Genomic DNA, 18,749 nt, shown 5'->3' with positions numbered 1-18,749 from the left:
TATGGTTTATCTGATTATTGGTTATCTTAAGAAGTCTGAGGGATACTGATGTAGAAATCAGCAAACCTAGGTCAGAAATTACCCCATTCATTATCTGATTATCTGAGTTAACCGATGATAGGGCAGCTCTGTAGTACTATTGGTGGCCTGGTTATGCCATGTCAGAGAGCTGAACCTGGGTCTAAAGAAACTGTTCAATCTATATATGGCCTCCACTCCAGAACCAAGGTCACACAAAGATGATGTACCTTTCCTCAAAAACAATATCCCTTATCTGGTTTTAATGCATCCTACCTCTGATGCACCTTCAAACAGCGATGGATGGTCAAGGTAAACAGTTGAAAGGGGAATTCTGGAAGTTGTACAACTTCATGAAAACTATTGATAACAGTGCATCCTGAAGACAAGTCAGCAGCATTTGCATGAATGCGGCTTGGCAGAAGATATGCCTGAGGTTATGTGACAATGTTATATGATTTGAGGAGGGGAGCTGGTGATCACCAGTGACATCATTCAGCTTGCAGGAATGGATGAAGCTGTTGGAGTGGTGGAGCTATGGGAACAGCCTAACTACGAGGAACTGCAAGAACTGGAATAACACCATGTTCATGTACCACCACCAGATTCCCATCCTCCCCACCCCCACCTGCAGCTTCTTCCACTTCATTTCCTATTCCTACTGCTGCTCTGATGTGCTCACGAGTATTTTGTACTAAGTCTTATTGTATATTCACTACTTAATAAGTAATACTGTAATACCATATGTTTAACCTCACCAAGTCCTTCATTTATTGTTCATGGGTAGAAAAATAATGCTGTCAGTAATACATCTCCATTTATAATGGTACACTGATCACTTTCAGAGCTGATTCACTTAACACTTTTGTGTCCAGGGACACAGCCTGGGTGCTATGTGAAACCTAGTGCACTCATTTTCCCGTTATGTACTCATATAGATTTTTCTTAAATGTATCCATTTTCTTGCCAGCAGTCATGTGTAAAAACTGACTACCTAAGCAAGATGGAGGAAAGTGGACCAAGATTATCAGTCCTGAATTAAAGAGCATGATGAAGTATGGATTACCGGACTCAGTTTGATTTAGTAGGGACATTAAGGCATGTAAAAGTTAATCAAAGAGGCTTTAGTTTTTCTGAATGGACAAATAAAACAGAAAGGAACATAACATAAGTAATTTGAGAAGTACACTAGTAATCATGTTAGTGCAAAATACACCTACGTTATAAGAAACTTAGAAAGTTATCACTATCTTTCACACTAGTGAAAACAGTTGTTGCACACTGCCCTAAGCAATAAAATTTTACTTATTCAGTGGATTTCCTTTCAAAATATGTTTATGGTGCAAAAGCAAAATACAATAGATGGAGGAAATCTGAAATAAAAATAGAAAATACTGAAAATATTCAACAGAATAGGTGGTATATTTGGAGAGAAGAACAGAGTTAATGCTTCAGATCTGATGGAAGAATATTCATAGTGCATGTTATTAATGGAGGAAATCACTGTATCAGAAAACATTTTTAATTCCAGAGCTGTATTTCAATTTTTATTTGATCTCTGCATGTTGCTGAATGCTTCTGTTCATTAAAGAAAAAAATGCTAATGTGGGAAACAAGCAATATAGATGTCTGTACAGATATCAAATAATCCTAGACCAATATAGTACAGCTCAAAAGTGAAAAAGAAAATTCTCTCTTCTTTTATCCAATGTCATGCACCTCAATGTTCCTTAATACCAAGTTCACAAGAAAATCCCTGAATTCACCAGAGTGGATCTTTCCTTCCAACATTGCAAACATGAGGAAAATAACTTACCTGCCACTTCACAAGAAGCTGAGGGTGGGGAAAGAAATCAGACCTGCAGTCATACATGTTTTTCATCCCACCAGCACTTCCATGAGTTCATTTCCATGTACATGTGGACCTTTGCCCAATTTCACAGCTTGTCCTTTTCAAATAACCACCCCAGGATCCTTGTTTGGTCCAAACAAGCCTTTTAAAAAAGGAAATGGAAATGGAAATCCCTATAAGAGGAAAACTTTCTTATTCATCTCCAGCATATCTATATGCATGATACACAGGACAATACTTGCTTCTTTCAGGGATCTCTTTTTAATTTTACATTCTTTTTAACATTATGTTACCAATTCTTTTTCTTCAATATTCTTGTTGGCTCCTGGTACTTAAATTCACAATGACATGGTGAGCAGGGACATGTGAGAGAAAGTACTTAAGTGATTGAGGGCGGATTACTGAAGGACACAACCAAAGTGGAGAAGCTGTGGCTCATTTAAGAAGTTTCAGAATCAGGTTTATTGTCACTGACATACATTGTGACATTTGTTGTTTTGCAGCAGCAGTACAGTGCAAGACATAAAAATTAGTATAAGTTACAAAAATAAATAAATAGTGCAAAAAAGGAATAACAAGGTAGTGTTCAAGGGTTCATGGATCGTTCAGAAATCTGATGGTGAAGGGGAAGAAACTGTTTCTGAATCATTGAGTGTGGGTCTTCAGGCTCCTGTCCCTCCTCCCCAATGGTAGTAACATGAAGAGGACATGTCCTGGGTGGTGAGTGTCCTTAATGATGGATGCCACCTTTTGAGGAATTCTTGAGTTTTTATTGTAATGATAGATCTGCTAACTATAGAAAAAAGCACAGTTTTACCACTATGCTGGCTACTGCAGATATCTCCTGGAATACTCAGTACAGTTTTAGTCCTTTTTCATGAGTAATATTGGGAAGAGCTACAGGAATGCTAGAGTTACTTAGTTAATTAGTTATGCTTAAGGACTTTGTTTTATTTATTTTAGATCATTGTAGATTCAGTGGTAGTCTGAATAATTAGAAGATCGGATGGTATGCTCATTGATATGGAATGCGGAAATTTAGATGAGATAGTTTAAACTAATTGAATAGGAAAAGAATGATATGTTGGCAGCTCTACCTTTCCCAAAGAGTTGTGAGCCTCTGGAATACATTGCCAGCTGGTGTGGTGGATAATGATTCTGTAAATGCCTACAGGAGGGAACTGGGCCAGTTTTCAACTGAAGCAGGGATTGCATTATATAGAAGGTAAGTGCCTTTATAGAAACCATTTGATCCATGTATTCTCTTGAAATGCTTTTGATTGGCTGAGGGATTTAGAGAAGAATTTTCCAAATTATTTTTTTTCCCTTATTGGCCCATTTTCTTCTCTTGGGAGATTGCAGAGGAAAAATGTGCCTGGTTATGATGGTTTAGCCAGCGGGGTATGTGATCAACAACTGGTCATTTTCCACCCATTAATTTCAAATGTCCATATGGCTGGCCAAGTTCTGAATAAAACGTATGTTTCAAGTTGGAAGAGGAGTTCACACTCCTGAAGGAGATGAACATTATGCATTCTATCCACTGTTGTTATTGCCCTGAGACTGGCATTTATAGAGTTTCCAGGTGTAACAAAGAAATCTGAGGAGACTCTACAATGTTTCTGTCATGGTGCAGGACAGCAGCCTGAATCTCACCAGTCATTCCACTTGGAAGAAGTGCATCAAAGCTTGTGGAAGAATGCAATGTAAGAAGCAATGTAAGCAGACAGTAAAAACTTTTGATAGTAATCTAAGATGCAAGGAGATACTTAAAATAAAACCTGAAACTTACAGCATGATTTCACTCTATCAATGGTTTTTACTGTCTGAAACGTGGTTTTTCTGCAGTATCTGGGCAAGTTGTTGTCTGCTCAACCAATCATAAGAGAATCCTGAATAAGGTGCTTTGGTTATTGGTTATATCCTTTACATAGAGTTGTAGAGCATGGAAACAGGCCATTTTGCTCACCAATTCCACACCGACCAGCAGGCACCCATCCACATTAATTCCATTTTCCAGCATTTGACCCATCGCCTTCAATGCCTCGGTGATTCAAATGCCTGTGTGGAATTGCACTTGTGTGAAATTCCTCACTTTGGAAGCTGGCAGAACAAACAATGCACTAGTTTAGGGCCAATGCTATAAACTGGCAAACAGATTTATTGAACAATAAATGGACAGAAGAAATGGCATCCTGGAGATTTATAATAGTTGCACAAAAATATCCCTGAATATTATAAGGTTTCTTACTGTTTAGCCACAAAGTCTTTCTTTAATGTGTTTCCCTGAAGCCTTCGAACACAGTAATCAATTTTAACAATATTGACTGAAAACTATTTTTTTCAAAAAATGATTAAATTAAACAATATCTTCCTCTTAAGCAGTCCCTAGGATAAAGGATGATTTGTTTCCACTCCAATTTTGTGAGTTCTGAGGTGATTGATGAGGCCAATGTGAGAACTGCAGACTCTTCCACAGATGAGGTAGAATGTTCCTGATGGAACAGGTGTATTCGTGAGAGAGTGTGCATTTACCTTCAGTTACACTGTGCTTCTGTGTATTGAGGATGCATGGACTCACGGTCCTCAATACATCTGGAATGCATCTTTTCCACTTTGATGATTGAGGCCAAGAATTCTCAAGGCAGTGGCAATGCTGTATTTTTCTAATAAAGTTTTGGGCAAATCCTTGAATCCTTTCCATTGTTCACCTAGAATTTCTTCTAGTGATAGAACTCTGTATAGAATGTCTGCTTTGGAGTCTGCTGCCAGGCATGCCAACAATATGGCCTGTCCAATGTCTGAATGTAACTAGGGCCTTAAGATGGCCTGGGAAAGGACACTGACATTAGGTTGCTTAACCTTCCATTGAACTCTGCAGCACTGTGTTGGTGGCATCTTGCCAGTGCCTTGAGGCACCTGCAATAGGTAGTCCACATTTCAGAAACATATAGAAGAGCAGGAAATACTGCAGCCCCTTAGACCATGAGTTTGGTGCCAGGTCTGAGGCCTTGATAGCCAAATACTATTTTCCTTAATCGGCCAAAGATTGTGCTGGCACATTGAAGGTGATGGCAAATTTTATCATCGTTGACAAGTGGCTCCAAGATATAGTAAGTGGTCCATGGTTTCCAGGATCAAACTGAACTTTTATTGTCAGTGGGTGGTGTTGTGCAGTGGAGGCAAGTTGGTAGAGGACCTTGGACTTGCAGATATTGAATGTAAGGCTCATCCTTCTGTATGTTCAGAGAGTGGGTTGATGATGTCTTCAGGCTCCAAGCACATGCATGTGCAAGCATCTGCTCCATATTGTAGCACAGCTACTGAGGTTTGGGTGACCTTCATTTTGGAGTTGCTGTAAGTTGAACGGTTCTCCATTAGATCTGAAAATTATTTCCGTGGGAAGGTTACTGGAAGTGAGGTGCAACAGCGCAGCAAGAAAAAAAATTAGAAAAGTGTTATGGCAATGAAGCAGCCTCCTTTGATTTGAGTCTTCACCGAGATTGGCTCAGTTGGAGACCTGTTGATTAGGATCATTGTTTGCACATCATTATGAAGCAAATATAAAATGAAGATGAATTTCTATGGGTAGCAGAATTTGATGAGAGTGCTTTACTCTTCCCCCTGGCTGATAAAGTCAAAGGCTTTGAGGTAAAACAATGTCATGCATTTCTCTTGGAGTTGTCACATGGACAAGATCACTTCTACAGTGCCTCTGGATGGGTAGAATCCACACTGTGATTTAGGGAGCAGCTCTTCAGTCACGGCAGGAACCTCCTTGTGGCATACCCTGGCGATGACTTTTCCTATAATGGACAGCAGGGGTGACCCCTCTTTAGCTAAGGGAGAACTATCTACTTTTTTGAAGATGGTTATGTTTATGGCATCTTTGAGGTCCCTGTGTATTACCTCCTCGTCCTAGATGTGGGCGATGAGAGTGTGAATTTGTAACCGAAGATCTTTTAGAACTTCAGCAGGGATACTATCTGCTCCTTAGACTGCCTTGTTTCTTAACTGGGATGCGGCTTTTTCTTCTTCATGTCAGTCAGAAGTGGCAGCAAGGCTGAATTAGATAGGCTGTTGGAGGATGGAGTCAAGGGCATTCACATCCAGGACAGAGTCCCAGTTGAGGAGGTCTTCCCATTATTCCTTACACTGGATGTTGACTGCCTCTTAGTCCTTGATAAGTTCACCTCTTTTCTAGGCTCTCAGTGAGATGGGGCCTTGGGTATTTGAACCCCAGCATGCCATGGTTGTCACTGAGTTACTGAGCCTCCTACAATCTGTCCATCCACCATCTTTAAGTCACACAGTTTCATCTGGACATCTGCTTTAAGGTGCCTCCAGAGCTGTTTCTTTTTCTTTGAGGAATGATGGATCTTCTGATCCAAGAAAGTCTTACACTTGTGATTAATTAGCTCCTTGATCTCTTGGTCATTATCATCCAACCAGTCCTAGTTCCTCATGAGAGACAAGCCAAGTGTTTCTTCACAGGTGTAAATTATTGTGGAACTCGGGGCAACCCATGCACTGTGGACACTCTGTGATACCTGAGGTGACAGGTTGTCTGTAAGACACTGTTTGGGAAGAGCTAGCTTTGTGGGCTGCTTGAGAGCTTTGACTTTGATCTTGTTACAGATTCTGTCACAGGTGGAGCAGGTGGAACTTGATGGAATGAGTGAGCAGATTACTTGGAATGTTGTACACCCCTTCTGATACTTGTGTTTGGCCTCCATGTACCGCTGTTGGAGATACTTGCTCAGTGCCTGCCATATGAACCTCCTCAGTACAACAAATGGGGCATGGATTTCCCTCAGTTGCTGAGAATGGTACATTCTTTCAATGTAACTGTGAGGAAGTCCTTTAAGGTGTTTCTCTGTCCATTGGGAGGTTGCTTGACATAACAGCTCTAATAGAAGGTTTGCCTTGGGAGTCTGATGTCAGGCATTCAGAAAATAGGGGACATCCATTAAAACCAGTTGAGTGTGATCGGGGCCTCAATGCTGGGGATGTTGGCCTGGGAGAGGATGCTGACATTGGATCACCAATACCACCCGTGGATTTAGTGGAGTTTGTAGAAGCAGTCAACTATACAGTTAGTGCTTCCTGGGCACTGATATCCTGATTTAAAAAAAACAGGAGGGAGGGTATGTTCTGCCTATACTGGGTCAAATAGGCACAGGTTAATCATGCAATGTGATCGCCAAGCCTTTTTTTCTGGTGCTATCCTGTTTGGTGTCCTTGGAGTTGAGGCAGTGTTGGACTGATGTTAGTTACAGAGAGAGGGGCAGAGAGAAGAGATTTAAACATGAGGAATAGAAATGCAAATTTATATGGTTCGGGTACTGCAAGCCAACATGGGGCAGCAGTGCAGATGTAATCAATATGAGCAGCAGAGTTTGGTTGAATGGAAACCTATGTAGTGCAGGCCAGCTGGAGACTATTTTTATTAGTTAAGTCTGAAGGTGAGAAAAGCCTGGATGGAGATTTCAGCAACAAATGGGTTAACATAAGGAAGAGATAGGCAATGATATGGAGATAGCCATAGGTGTCTTTGTAGTAGTGAGAATATGAGGTTAGAAGCTCAGTCTGGAGTCCAGTAGGATATCAAGGGTGTGAATGTGCATAATACTTACATTCAAATTGAATAGCTTGGCCCTGAGTTAAACATACACGTTATCTATCTCCAGACATATTTTGAAGGATTTTACATCTGTCTGGTCTTCATTAATGTAGGACAGATGAGGAAGGGTGGAGTAAGGTGGTGTACCAATGCTTAAGTTTAATTTTGTGGAGGCTGAAGAATATTTCTGGTCCCCTTGAGCTGAACAACCAGAATCCAGATCCCATTGAAATTGCATGATTCTGATTAAAATGTCTAAATTATCCATGTGTGTGCTTCAGACAGCTGTTTGGCCTGCCTGTTCCAAAAACTCTGGGAAAATTGCAACAGTCACTTCAATAGTGTGAAGGGATAGGCGAGTCCTTTCTAATGACTTTCTTTTTAATGGATCTGTCTCATTTCCACCAGCCTGGAGGCCTCAAATTCTCCCCCATTGCATCAAAACAAGCCAAATCAATTCCTATTTCTGCATCTGGTCCTTATTTATCTCGACAAGCAGAAAGAATTCAATATCTTGGTGTAGAGTAGATACATATATTCTTTTTTTATTTTGTCACAATCTTGAATCAAAAAAATAATTTCCCTTAGGCCAAACTCACAAACAAAATCAGAGAAAACAGTGCCAGGAGTAGGTGACAATTTAACTTTATTAATTTGCAAATTGAAATAGCTGTTTTGCCATTTCGTTAAAATAGTATTTTCAATACAATTGCTGGCAATCTTAAGGGAAAAATTCTAATCATCAGTAAGGCAGAAAGCCAGAGAGATGTCTTGTAATTGGTAAAAATGTTCGAACCCAAGGAATAAAAGCAGTCACATGGCAAATTTTGGATAATATTCCATGCCAAATGAAGAGATTAATTTGAGCTGTGCAAAAAGAGCTTCAAGAACCATTAAAAATGTTTTCTGCTATTTGATTGAATTAAATACCTCTAGGGTAATTTGGATATTTAAATGAAAGGACAGGGAAAAAAAAACTCCTTCAATCCCTACTCTTTCCCACAAGGTATATTTGGCTGTTTCAGCTTTCCTTTCTGCAGGAACAGGTAAACATAAGCTCTTGTGATTAACATGCAACAAATGAAATAGGAATATTTGGGACCATGGAATTGTGGTATCCCTCTTTCTGTCTTTGCCTACAAATATTATTGGCGTACATATCACCTCTTTTAAAACAAGTTAGGATAAAGTGTCAGTGTTAGTACAAATTTATCTGATTACCACCAGATGGTAGCATGAGGTGGTACTGAACTTTGTTTCTATTGCAGCTGCACTGAAAGCAGCACTTGGACAACAAGACAGCTATTAAAACCAAGCTTGCAATTGCTATTTCCACGACTGGCTGGAGTATAGTGGCATTCATTTCACTCACCTCTAGAGGATGAAAAGCTGAGCAAGCCCTGCCAAAATTGAAACTGAAGTCCTTCTGGCAACCATCTTAGACTCTGCCAAGGTCCCATGTTATTTATTCAAAAACATTTGAAAAATAAATGACAACATGTCATAACCGATTGTTGAGCTTGGTAATCTATTCAATGACATTGGGAGTTACCTGATATAGAGCATTTAATGGACTGTGGTGTGTTATGTGATGGACACATTGCATTTCACATTGGCAAAAGGGTGACACTTTCATTTTCCATTTGTGAAGGAATAGCTTGTGTTGTTCAAACAAGAATAAATGCAACCTGTATTTTTCTGTCGAACTTGAAGCTGGTAATTTCTATGTGGAGTTCTATCAATAGCAGAATGCACACTGTAAGAGCTTAAGAGTTCACATACACCAATCAATGCTGGGTTTGATAAAAAAATAGAGAGAAAGGACATATTAAATGGCCAGGCATCTTTTATAGTAGATAAAAAGCCAGAACAAGAAGGGGTAGAGTGTAAGAATATAAAATGTAAAACAGTACAGCATAGGAACAGACCCTTCTATCCACAATGTCTTTGCCAATAATGATGTCAATTAAACTAACCCCATCTGCCGAATGTGGTCTGCATGAGAAGCTCTTTGAAGATTGGCTACCAGGAGCCCTGAGGTGAGCAGGGAGTGAGGATGGACTGAAGGGGAAGCGGAGATGAGAGGGAGGTGGTGTACTATAGGCTGCCCTTTGGGAGTTTGTAGCTGGAACAGTGACAGGATGACAATCTGCATTCTCTCACTGTGGGTTCAGGAAGAACAGTGTTGTTCCTCTTGATTGAACATTCATGTGGCTATCAATTAAAACTGCCTACATCCTATCAGTTTAAGGATTTCTTGTTAAGTAGCAGGAGAGTCTTTTTTTTTCCTGAGTGCAGCTGGTGTTGCTGCTGGCTGCTACATGATAAGCCATTCTTACAATGTGTGCCTCAGTTGGACATAAGACCCTTGTTTGCATATGCAAATATTTAAAGCTTGTTTAAGATGTGGGTACTGCTTGCCAAATTTTTCACCTTTACCAATGCTCATCCAAATTTTAATGTACATACATTTCCTCCTCAGTAAACTTGAGGTTGTAAGGACCAGTAACCCAGTGCAGGGGTATCTAACTGGAGGATAAATAATTGAGTGCTTTGAGCCCAGTTTAGATCTTATTGTCTTCAAAGTACAATGATTGGGAGTATGGGATGTCATGAGTAAATATGGTTTCTATGCAAATAGTTTGAGATGGTGGTAGCCAGAGTCCACTGAATGAAGCAGCAACATGTGAAGTATATCATGCCATATAAAACACTCTAGAGTGTGTGATTATCTAGTAGGTAATTGCAGCACCAAGCATTAGAATCTTGGACAAAGATCAGTGGTGTCTTCTGGAGCAGTTGTTGCAGCTATCCAGTGGCCTCCCAGAGTCTATGCTCAACACCAATAATGACATTATGCTTCTCTAATGAGACTACTAATAATCTGAAACTATTAACAAACTGGATTCCTTGTGGCCCCCTACAGACAAGGGCCTGTTAGTAAGAGAACAAGGGACAATAATTGTACTTATTTTGTAGTAAAGAATCCTTTTTTTGCTAAGCTTGAAGTTCAAAGCCTGCAAGTACAGACGTTACAAGTATTTTGTTCTTGAAGTCCAGTCACACGTGATTACAATTAGTTCTGGACATCAGCATTGTTTTCCATGCCCAGGAACATATTTATCTGGAGTGTATTCAGTACATTCTCTTTTATACTCCGATAGTGTCTGGTTGCTTAACTCCAGCAGTTTCTGTTAGCTTAATATCTTAGGTGATAAAGCTTGTAAAATACTTGATTAAAACAAGGGTGAGCTGAAACAGGGTGTATAAAGTTTATGGTCTGTAAATGAATTAATGGTTCAAAAATGGTATTAAAAAAAGCTATATTTACAGCAGAAGACAAATGACAGATCTGTGGATGGCTGAGCTAATTGTCTTGAGTATGTGATCTTTGGCAGCAATGTATCACTGCATCTTTAACCATTGATAAAAATTGTCAATGTTTGATACCACATTTCGAGCACTCATTTCCAGCGTATTGACTGGTACCTTGGGTTTGAGAATGACTCACTTCCACTCCAGTTCAGTGAATTCTGAGGAGGTTGGTGAGGCTAACGTGGGAACTACAGACTCTGCCATAGGTGGGGCAGGAGGCAGTTGATGGGGGGGGCAGGTAGGTGGTTTTTAAGGTGGGTCATTCCTTCTGCAATTTAACCTGGGCCTCTGTGTGATCCCAGTGAAAGGACTCAAGGTTCCCGATATGCTCAATCTTTGCCTTGAGCATTTGTGGGCCAGGAATTCCCACATGTCAATGGAGATGTTACATTTCTTGAAAGAGGCTCTGAGAATATCCTTCAATCAATCCCTCTATCCACCTGGTAATTTTTTTGCCACAGTGGAACTTAGCAGTTTGGTATCAGGCAAATAAACAATGCAGCCTGCCCATTAGAGATGATAAAATGTAATTAAGGCCTCAGTGGTGATTTATAGACGACCTAGAGCAGGGACCCCAAAGCACTGGAGAGATGCCACCAACACTGTCTCCACAAAAGCTCCCAAATCAACTGGCAAAATAAGTGAACAGAGGTCAGTGTCCTCTCTCAAGCCAATTTTCCCCACATTGACAAGTATTGCTCTTATCTTATTTTACTTGCTGCACTAGCCTATCAATAGATTATTTGCAAGTGGCACCCTTTAACATTAAGAAAGAAAGAAAACCATGGGGAGCACTTCATGAAGACAGAAATGACCTCAATGCGAGACGATCAAATTCGCTACCCATTGCTTATCCCCTGAACAGCCAAGGACAGTTTGTGGGAACCAGTGTGCAGCGTTAAACATGTTAGAAAGGATCATCTGCACATTCTGCTCCTTTACTTATTGAAATTTCTGAATCTTAGTCTTCATGAGTTAAAAATAAAAAGGCTATTAAAATGGAAGTCAATGGAACTGAATTTTGGGAGCAGGTAGAACACGCGGCCATTACTATATACAAAATGCTGGAGGAACTCAACAGGTCAGGCTGTATCTATAGAGGAAAATAAACATTCGACATTTCGGGTCGAGACCCTTCATCAGGACTAGAAAGGAAATGTTGCTCCAGATTCCATCATCAGCAGAATCTCTTGTGTCACCATTACTATATGGTGTGTTTAACACTTTCGACAATGCATGAGGCTAGTTAGTTTTCCCTAGACTTGTGGGAACCCTACCAGTCTCTAGAAACCAACAGAGGAGACAGAGTCCTTGAATATTTTTAAGGCCAAGATGGACTGACATTTAAATTAAATGAAACCAAAGGGTATGAGGAGTGGGCAGGAAAGTGATGTGAAGCCAAGATTGCATCAGCCATGATCTTACTGAATGATGGAACAGGCTTGTGGGGCCACCCAGTGTACTCTTGCTCTTAGTTCTTATCTTTATTTTACAGGTTCCATTGGAAAGTGAATCATTTGAGCATTACTAGATTTTACATCGGGAAGAGCTGCTGACATTACTGATGTGATAAAGGCTAATACCTAGAAAGATTTAATGTGCAAGTCGAATTAGTGGAGGAATGTGTTACACCCCCGCCCCACCCATCCTTGGCTCCATTATTAAGGTTGGTAGGCCTTTTGCAACTGTCCAAATTTGAGTAAGTTATAAGACCACTACTGCAGCAGAGAGGTGGTTAAGTAAGACTACTAATATCATCAACACCACTCTCCACCCTCTCCCCCAATCTCTGCTCCTGTCTTGAACTTGATCTGAGAAACGAGCCCTGCCACTGATCCAAGGCAAAACAAATCCAATATATTGGATACTTTCACTGTTGTGAACAGGTTTCATCCAGTAGCTGCCACAACTCAATAACACCCTCCAGGGAGAAACACAAGATTCTAAGATATTAATGGACGAATAAATCTATATCACACCTTTGGAATCTGTAAACTTTTGTCTTAGATAGCTGCAGGAGATAAACACCTTCTGCTCATTCTGTCCGCCTTCAAAACTTTTCTGCACTCATCCTTTATATTGCACAGAAACATAGGGATTTACATGCAGGAATCAATTTCTCCAGTTTAGATTTGTCCGTAACACATCTTAAACTTCCAAAAGCTAAGAAAAACAAAATAGCACAGAGCATTGTGTCTACCTCCTATGAGGACACCTTTTATCATTTACAAGTTCTTCAAGTTACTCTTCCTAATACTTCTAAATGGTGGACACTATATGATACAGGCAGAGCTCAGAACATTACCTTGACTGCTGATGTGTTTTTGATTTAGTTGTGGCAAACTCACCAACTTGATAAAACTGTACACATTCTTCTTATAACTCAGCCAATGATGAAATGAAGTCATTGTATGACTGGTACAGTGGTTAGTGTATTCGAAGTCTGTTGGTTCAACTCCCATTTCAGCACAAAATATAGAAAAAGAACAACAGAATTGAGAGAGTGATGCATCCTCAGAATCGCAGACTTCTGGATAAGATGTTAAACCAATGTTCTATTTGTTCTTTATGGTGAATGTAAAATATGCCACTCGAGCAGAAGAAATCTCACCATGTCCTGACCAAGGTTTATCCTTCATTCAGCATTAGTAAAAGTGATGATCTAATTTTCTCATTGCCGTTTGTAGGAGCTTGCTTTGTGCAAACTGGCAGCAACATTTCCCATTACCATAGTGACCACATTTCAAAAGAATTTCACTGGCTGCAAGGTAGACTTTGGAATGTGAAAGACATTACCTCAATGCAGGTTTTTCTTTCCTTTATATGAGTGTCAAAGATATTTGTAATTCTGCCACCAACAACCAGAGAGCCTTTGTCCATGTCTGGCTTCAATAGAACGTAGATATGTCAATTATCACCATGGCATCCTCCTCTGCATCTGCAAACTGTGTTATCTGTGGCAATCCATCTCCAGCCATAGAACACAGGAACAGGCCCTTAGGCCCACAATGTTGTGCCAAGCTAAAAAAGTCGAAGTTAAAGTCCATTTTATTGTCATATGCATAAGTACATGTATGCCGAGGTGCAATGAATACTTGCAGCAGCATCACATGCACATAACATTGGAGACACAATATTCACAAGAAAAACATAACTTAAACATAAATTATCTAAAATTATACAAGAAATAACATGAATTAGAACAAAAAAAAACAAAGTCCATTGAAGTGCAAAGTGGTCAAAGTGGTCATATTAGGGTTGTGCAGGTTGGTTCAAGATCCAAATAGTTGAAGGGAAGTAACTGTTCTTGAACCTGGTGGTGTGGGACTTCAGGGTTTTGTACCTCTTGCCTGATAGTAGCTGCGAGAAGATGGCATAGCTAATGATGCCTAATTAAACTAATTCCTTCTGCCTGCTCATGGTCCATATCATAGAACATAGAACATATACCTTACAGCACAGTACAGACCCTTGGCCCACAATGCTGTGCCAACATTTTATCCTGCTCTAAGATCTATCTAACCCTTCCCTCCCACATAGCCATCCATTTTTCTATTATTCATGTGGCTATCTAAGATCCTCTTAAATGTCCCTAATGTATCTGCCTCCACAACCTCTATTCTCTATTCTCTGCATATTCATGTGCCTATCTAAGAGCCTCTTAAATGCCTCGATCATATCTGCCTCCACCACCAGGCCTGATAGGTCATTCCAAGCTCCCACCACTCCCTGTGTCAAAATTCTGCCTTGCACACCTTTTTGAACTCCACCCCCCCCCACCCCCCAGCCCAAGCTTTAACTGCATGCCCTCTAGTATTAGATATTTCACCCAGAGAAAAAGATACCAGCTGTCTATCTATGCCTCTCATAATTTTATAAACTTCTATCAGCTCTCCCCTACTACTCCAGAGAAAACAACCAAAGTTAGTCCAACCTCTCCTTATAGCATATTCCCTCCAATCCAGGCAGCATCCTGGTAAACCTCTTCTGCACCCCCTCCAGAGCTTCCACATCCTTCCTATAATAGGGCGACCAGAAATGAATGCAATACTCCAGATGGGGTCTAACCAGAGTTTTATAAAGCTGCAACACAACGTCTTGACTCTTGAACTCAATGCCTTGACTAATAAAGGCATACATCTTCTTTACCACCCTATCAACATGTAGCCATTTTCAGGGAGCTATGGACTTGGACCCCAAGATCCCTCTGTACATCAACACTGTTAAGGGTCCTGCCATTAATTATGTACGTTCCCTTTACATTTAATATTGCAAAGTGCAACACCTCACACTTACCCAGATTAAACTCCATTTCTTTGCCATTTCTCTGCCCTTATCTGCAAATGATCTATATCCCGCTGTATCCTCTGGCAATCTTCTACACTATCCACAAGGACACCAATCTTTGTGTCACTTGTAAACTTACCCACCCATCCACGTTTTCATCCAAGTCCTTTATGTATACCACAAACAGCAGAGGTCCCTATACTGATTCCTCTGGAACACCAATAGTCACAGACCTCCATACAGAATAAGATCCTCAGCGTCCCTCACTTTCTCATATACCTTTACTCTCCCTTCTCTTCAAAGGAGAAAAGTGCAGATTTATGTGGGAGCAAAGGTCACCAAGTCACTGACATACTCAGTGCTTCCAGTGAGGATGTTATCAGACATTGCATAAGGAATGGGGTGACGTTCCAGGTGGATGGATACATAAAGTAGGAAAATTATGCAGTGCACAGAGTAGGAATGCTGGGTATTGCTGAAAGCGAGTGTAAGAAGTGATGTGATAAAATAATAACACACGAACATCAAAAATAGGAGCTTGTTCTGAAATTCAACAAGACTGTAGCTGAACTTCTATCTCAACACGTTTTCCTGCCTTATCCCCCTCGCTCTTGTTACCACTTTCGAGGTGTGGAATCATGAAATGCTTACAGCATAGAAGCAGGCCATTCAGCCCATCATGTTTATGCTGACACTCAACCAGAGCAACTCTCTAGTTCCACCCACTAGTCCCTTCTCAGTAGCCTTGTACTTTTTTCTCCACTATTTATTTATCCAATTCAGTCTTGAAGACCAGAATGGAACCTGCAAGCAGTGTTTTCCATATTCCAACCACATACAGAGTAAAAAAGACTTTTCCTCATGTCAGTCTTAATTTTTTAGCTTTTGTTTATACCTGTGACCTCTAGTCCTCAACTCTTGCACCAAAGGAAACAGCCTCCCACTATCCACTCTGTCCAAACCCCTAAGCATTTTATGCACTTCTATCAAATCTCTGCTATTCTTTCTGTTCTCCAAAGAAACCAGTCCAAGAATCTCAATTCTATCCTGGTAACCATAATTCCTCCTCTCAGAAACCATTCTTGGAACTTGTTTTGGGACCCTTCCTAATGTCTTCATATCCTTCCTATGTCAAGGGACCTCAGATGACGCCTGAGAAGTGGTTTTATAAAGTTTCAGTATATCTTCCCTGCTTTATACTCTATACCTTAAGTGATAAAGCACAGTATGCCTTTTAATTGCTCTCCCTGCCACTTTCAATGATTTGTGTACACATCCCGCTAGATCCTGCAGCTCATCTAGAACAGTATCCTTTGTTCTATATTGCCTCCAATATCCAAAATTCTAGCAATCTCTATTTTGAATGAAATCAATGACTGAGCTTAGCCCTCTGAGGTAGCAAATTCCACAGGTTTTCCAAACTTTGCATGATGAAATTGTTCTCATTTCAATCCTAAATGGCATACCTCATATTTTGAGACTGACACTCCTCAGATGAGGGAAAGATCCTCTATATATCTACCCTGCCAAGGGCTCTCAGAATTGTGAATATCATGAAGGACATTAGCAGGGCAATGTGAAAGGAAGTGAATAGGTGCTTAAAGCATCAGAATTAATGATTTTGTCTGTCCTGACAATGTTTCTGCTGCCCTTCTTGGCCCTATTTCCATGTTTTCCTTTCTCTTGATTGCTGGGGAAATATCTGTGCCTCCTGCTTCTGATTACAGTGAACCATCTTTCAATCTGAATGCTCCCTTGCTCTATATGCACCATTCTCCCTGATTACATCCAGTTTCCCATTATGGACAGTCCCTTTAAAAACACAACCGAGATTCCATCATGAGCTGTCCAACAGAGCTACCTCAAAGCTTAGATAAGTGAAACACAGAAATTAAAATTGTTAAAATTAGACTGATCTTGCAAATTCTGACTTAGATTTCTTCCATGTAATTCTGCTAGCCATTTCCCTCAACCGCCACCAACACCCAGCACTGAAGATGGCTACAGATAAATATATGCGAAAGCTCCTCAGATAGACTATGGAAGCAGTTTATTTAAATGCAATTTAAGTGGGTTTCTTTCGGGAAGTAAACATGGGAATTGAAAAGTGAGTAACAGAATACATGACTTATAAAGTGTGACCTATTGAGAGGAACACTAGTGACTATGGACCTACAGTTTCTTAATCTCTCCACACTGAAGTTTTCATAACATTATAACTGGAGGTGTTGTAGACTATTTGGCATCAATGGTAGGGAAACCTTACAGGCAAACCCCTGGAAAAAAATAATAGGCATTTGAAAAACTATGGACTAATAAATGTGAGTTATCATGGACTTGTGAGAAGCAAATCATGTTTCTCTAACTTAATTGCATTTTTGATGAAGTGACAGAATTGATGATGCTCGTGCATTGATTTAAGCATATAGTCTTGAAGAAGCATTTGAAAAACAATGATATAATAAGAGCAAGCAAAACTGAAGCCCATCAGATTAAAACAGATGGTTGCAGCACACATGCAGAATTAACTAAAGAAAAGAAAATGGGAAGTGGTGGTAAATGTATATTTTTCAGACTGAAAAGTATGATAAAGTGGGTTCCTCACTGGTTAGATTCATTACTCAGGAGATATGTTAATGATCTGGATATGGGTATAGAGGATAATAATATCAAACTTTGCATTTGATACAAACCTTGGAAATGTAGCTAAAAAAAAGCCTTCAACAGGATATTAAAAAAATTAAAAAACTGCAGATGCTGGTAACCTGAAAAAAGAACAGCAAATTCTGGAAATACTCAGCAAATCAAGCAGGAAAGGGAAATACTGTTAATGTTTCAGGTCAAAGACCCTTTGTCAGTAAAATATAGAGAGCTAACCAATAAAATTAGAAATCAATGCAGGAACAGAGCAACCTGGGGTGTAAATATATAAATCCTTGAAGCTGGGGATCAGATTAGGAAAAGAGTACAAAAGCATGGAAGTGATGCTAAATGGGGCTTGGCACCTGAGGGTTTGAGTATTGTGTGCAAATATGAGAACTGCACTTTGGGGAAAGATGGCAAGGACTTGGAAAAACATTTAGAAAAGATTTACTTGAATGATCCAGGGATGAAAAACTTTACTGTTGCCTGGAGAGACTGGAGAACTATTGTTTTTGTCCTTGGAGCAAGGAAGGTTAAGATTCAATAGAAGTGTTTAAAATCATGATTAATTTTGATAGAGTAAATAAGAAGAAATTGTTTCCAGAGGCAGAAGGGTCAGTAACCGAGGGACACAGATTTAAGATGATTGGCAAAAGAATCAGAAATAATATTGGGAAACTTTTTTTTCAATGCAAGTTGCTGTCAGTTAGAATGCACTGCTTGAAAAGTGGGAGAGCAGATTCAATAGTAGTCTTCAAGGGGGAACTGGATACATATAAAGGAAAAAAGATTTGCAAGGCTTTGGCAAAATGTCAGAGGAATGGGATTAAGTGGATAGCTGTCAGGGAGCTGAGCAGAGGGTCAATGAGCCTGACAGCCTCTTTCTGTGCTGCATCATTCTATGATTCTGCAATAAAGTTTGATTGCCATGATTAGTCAGGGGTTAATGCT

The sequence above is a fragment of the Pristis pectinata genome, chromosome 5 (genome assembly GCF_009764475.1).
Source record: "Pristis pectinata isolate sPriPec2 chromosome 5, sPriPec2.1.pri, whole genome shotgun sequence".
NCBI classification, from domain to species: domain Eukaryota; kingdom Metazoa; phylum Chordata; class Chondrichthyes; order Rhinopristiformes; family Pristidae; genus Pristis; species Pristis pectinata.
The sequence above is the reverse complement of the archived record's forward strand: the minus strand, read 5'-3'. Positions refer to the sequence as shown.